The sequence below is a fragment of the Petaurus breviceps genome, unplaced genomic scaffold (genome assembly GCF_028583685.1).
Source record: "Petaurus breviceps papuanus isolate PSGF00001 unplaced genomic scaffold, PetGlider_PUasm1.0 90639, whole genome shotgun sequence".
In the NCBI taxonomy this organism is placed as follows: Eukaryota; Metazoa; Chordata; class Mammalia; order Diprotodontia; family Petauridae; genus Petaurus; species Petaurus breviceps.
Window position 1 is genome coordinate 6,405,079 of NW_027187296.1, and position 4,829 is coordinate 6,409,907.

General features: G+C 39.2%; 1 pseudogene; it reads right to left on the reverse strand.

Moving 5' to 3' along the window:
- Window positions 1–3,448: 3,448 nt before the first annotated feature.
- On the reverse strand, window positions 3,449–4,113 carry LOC138143376 (large ribosomal subunit protein eL20-like; annotated as a pseudogene).
- Window positions 4,114–4,829: the final 716 nt, after the last annotated feature.

Sequence of the window (4,829 nt, forward strand, 5' to 3'; positions counted from 1 at the left end):
TTCAAACTCTACATCAGAGAGTACAATTCCAATGGGCTGGCCCCATTGTTTGAATACTTAACATCCATTTGCCTAAATGACTATTTTACAGAGAACTCCCACAAGGTAAGTGCTCACACAGAGGTCAAACGAAGTGATAAAAGGATACTCTCAAGGTCTCTCTGAAGAACTTTAGTATGGATTGTGAGACAAAGGAGATGTTAGCACAGGTCTGCCCAGCATGGCATGCCCACATCAAAGAAGGCACTGTCTTCTTTGAGCAAAGCAGTATTACAGCAGCTCAAAAGAAATGAAAGATACGCAAATTTAAAACATCTCCACTCCAAATGTTCATTTGTATCTGACTATGGTAGTGACTTCAGAACTCATATTGGTCTGATCAGCCACTGTGGGACACACTGTACATAGTGATGTCATTTTGATCCCCTTTGAAAAATAAGGACACCAACCACCAGAGCTTGGTACCTGCTTACTCCTTCTTGTACGGCTCTAGTCTCGGTGCATATCTTTTTACTTAGCCCTGACTTCTAGCTCTGCCTCCTACTTCCAGGCACTAGATGCTAGACTCACTTAATTTCTGACTCCTTGAATTTTGAACACAGCCAGTGTTTGATTTGGGTCATAAAAGGGAGTGAAAATCTATTTTAACAGTGTGAAGAAGACAAAAGTAGTTAGGAAGGCAGCAGAATATGCTGTCTCCACATTTTGGTGGAAAAGTAGAATGAAAGAGTGGAAAGGGAAAACAAAATAAGGATAATAATAGCAAGGATAATGATTGATAATGATGATGAAGATAATGTAAGTGCTGTCCCTGTTGTACTCAAGCAGTTTGGTCTTTTAAGAAATTAGAAAATTAAGGGCAGCTAGGTGGCTCAGTGAGTAAGAGCACCGGCCCCAGTGTCGGGATGACCTGGATCAAATCCGGGCTCAGATACTCAGCACCACATCCAGAAATAACTGGCCGTGTAACCTTGAGCAAGTTACTTAACCCCAATTGCTTTAAAAAAAAAAGAAATTAGAAAATTAACTTTGGAGGCAGAAATTGAAATGTTGTTTAAAGAAAAGCAATAAATCAACTTCACTCTGAATCATTAAATTTTATTTTTAGTTTATGGAATAAAACAAGCAATTAAAATAAAACATAGTACAATAAAAAGATGATTGTACATGAAATTGCAAATCTACTATGTGCAACTTGCTATTCCTTTCAAATATACAACAAAATTATCCTGTAAATTTCTTTTCTCTTCTCTCCCCTCCCACCCTAGAGAGATGGCCACCATTAGACACACATAGGTATGTGTGTGTGTAATTATTCTATACATACTTCTATTTATCTATTCTTTCTCCAGATGCAGATGGTATCTTTCTTCATATGTCTTTTATAGTTAATTTGTATATTTATAATAATCAATATTGGAATAGTCATAAGATAATTAATTTGTTCAAAGTCTTTCTTAAAACAATATTGCTTTTATTGTATACAATGTTCTCTTGGTTCTGTTCATTTTGCTCTTCATTATTTCATGCTAGTCTTTCAATATTTTTCTAAAATCATTGAACTCATTTATTATAGCATCCGTCACAATCATATACCACAACTTGTTCAGCCATTCCCCAAATGATATGCATCCTTACAATGTCCAGTTCTTTGTGTTGTCAAATAACTTTAAAGTTGGAAAGGACTATACCTTTTACATGAAACTATTTTGGAATTTAAAGGGTCAGAAAAAGAACTTCTGTGCATGGAAAAAAAAACCCTGATGAAATACATATGTAAAGAAATACAATTTTCAATCAAAATGAGGAAAGGACACAGACTGTGAGGAGGACCTGATACAGATCTGGGAGCTGTTTAAGGCTTGAGAAATAAATGAGACTTCAGAGCATTGTGGTCCTTAACATCATTTGTAGGTCTGAGGGCTGGTTGGGGTGAATGAGCTGGCCCAGGAGTGAAGAGGTGAACACACAAGCACTACTTAAGTAATTACAATACCTTGCTTTGAGTCACCTTTTGCAAATTACAGGACACTTCCACCTATGCTCTTGGAAGGCACAGGGTGAGAGGGCAAATTAGCAACTGGTTTTCTCCAGCATATCTTTTACCTGCTCAAAAATAGTAGAATGGATTGAGAGTGATAAAGAGGAATAGAAGTCTTTTATTGCCAGATGTGTTGCCTTGACCTCCTTTGCACTATATAATAATTCTCAAGCATTTAAGTTCAGTAAAGACGTCTATCCTACTTTTTCCAAGCTTCTGTGGCACAAAAATAAAATTAAAAAAGGAAGAAATTGGGAATCACTTTACAGAAGGGAAATAATTACTATAATGGTTTATATTATTTAGTATTATAGCTATGCTATCATAGATGTGAATAAATTAGATCCCAGTTGGCAGGCCCTCTGGAAGTAGATGCTATAGGCTTCCCTCCTCTTTCTCTAGCATAGCCTATGAAGCAGATCTCACCAAGTGGGCTTAGGGAGAGCAGGAGGTATGAAAAGCACTTCCCCCTGTTTTCCTTCCACTGCTCACTTTCCTTCTTCTGCTCTGTGCCAACCCTCCCTCTACCATCCTCTCTCCTGCAGGAGGAAATCCAGAAACGCTTCTCTTTTCAAGTCTTCCCTCTTTTCCCAATAATGGACAGGGATGCCTCTCTACTCCAACCTTTCCTGACTTGGCTCAAATGTACATGACTGTTTATGTTGCTTGAATAATTCAGGGAGTCACTAACCATAATCCTGGTTAGTGAAGGACTTCCTGTTCTTACTATCTTCCCTGCAGCTATGCCATTCAGACCCCATCTGATGTGCCAATGCATGAGAACGATCCCTAATTCTTGCCATCTACCTGTGAGCTGAACTTTATGTGTATTGTTTCCTCCAGTTAGACTGTGAGCTCCTTAAGAGTAGGGACTGGTATGCTTTTGAGTCTATGTCTCTAGCACTTAGTATAGTCTTTGCACATAATAAACACTTAACAAATGCTTTTTGATAAATATGTTACTTATACATCTTCTCCCACTGATTTCTCCTTCACTCTTGCCTCTGATAAAGAGAGATCCCTCTTTCTTACCAAGTCAAATCCCTCTACATGCATCCTTGATCCTATCCCCTTCAAATTGGTCCTGCAGATTGACTCTACTAATCCCCCCTCTGCGGCTAATCTAGAGTCCCTCTGCTTGTTCTTTCCCTAATGTTTAAAAACATCTCCATGGCTCCTCTATCCTAAAAGAAAAACAAAAACAACAAAACCCTTGGTTGACCCAACCACCCCTTATAGTTATCATTTAATACCTCTCCTTTTCTCTGCCAAACTCCTTGAAAAAGCCATCCACACCGGCACTTCCACTTCCTGTCCTAACATTGGCTTTTTTTTTTTTCTGAGTTTCCAATTGAGAAATTTATTTAAACAGATCAAATAGAATAATAGGTGCCTCCTTGTCTCTAAACTTAGAAAAAGGTGTTGGGCCTTTTGGTAGTAAAGTGGGGCTTGTGCTGGTGATGCAGAACTCTATGGAGCAGAGGGAACTTGATTTTGGAGTCGTGAAACTGCTTGAGTGCGGGCCGGCAGAATTTGCTGGCAGGAATTTCTTCCATTTTCCTGATCTGGATGGAGTGGGCCCCAGGCACGGTGATGGGCTCCCATATCTGGGTAGCACTGAGTGATGGCAGCAGCAGTGATCAGGTCCCTGTACTCCCTGTACATGTTGTGGGTTCCACTCCTGCAATTGTAGGGCAGCCAGATGCCAAAGTTTTTCACTCTAAGAGAGGACTTTTCAAAGAAGACTTCTTCAGTTCCGGCCTCAGATACTTAACACCCACACACAAAAAACTGGCCGTGTAGCCTTGGGCCAGTTACTTAACCCCAATTGCTTTAAAAAATAATAATAAAAAAAGAAGGCTTCTTCATCTTTTTCAGCTCGGAAACGAAGTACCAGAATCGGGACTTTGCTACGACATGATTAAGAGCAAAGATCCGCATGCGATAAAGAGGCGGCACCGGGCTCTTGGGAGTGGGCAGGAAGTGCCCAACTACCTTATACTCTCTCAGGGTGCCCGAGGCCTTCATGGTGCTGCTGCCTCACACCCCGCCAACCCGCAAAAAAAAAAAAAAAAAAAGCCTATCATTCACTTTTAATTCTATACAATTTGATTTCCAACCTCAGTTACAAAACTTGGGGCAGCTAGATGGTTCAGTGGATAAAACATCGAGTCTGAAGTTAGAAGGACCTGAGTTCAGATCCAGATTCAGATATTTGACACTTATAGCTCTGTAACCCTGGGCAAGCTACTTAATCCCAATTCCCTTGCAAAGAAACAAAAAAGCAAAAAGAAACTTAGTGGCCTTTTTTTTTTTTAAGTAGTCATCCTTCTTGATCTCTGCCTCCTTGATTACAATTTCCAACTGAATACTGATAATCATTAAATATCATATTTTGATCAAAATCTGAAATAATCAAACAGGCTATGTTGTCTCATTTTTAAAAAGGTTCCTTTCTGTTATATCGCCCATTCCAAAGACCAGATAAGACTGGAAGTAGGATCATAAATTCCAAATAGACCCAGCTTTGTTTTTCTCCTTGAGTGAGCATGGAGAATACCTCTTCTTGTGTCAACAAACCAGAATAGGCCTACTTTATGGTGCTTCAGGAGGAGACCCTCAACTCAGGGCATTAACTTGAGAAATGGGACTTTTTCTTATCTTAAGATTTTCTGACCTCATTATGAAATGTTAATGGTAAAGGAAACACAGATGTTCTGAATCAATTTCAATTGACACTTTGTCAGCTTTTTTGTTTTTCTGTATTTATCATTTATCCAATTAAGAA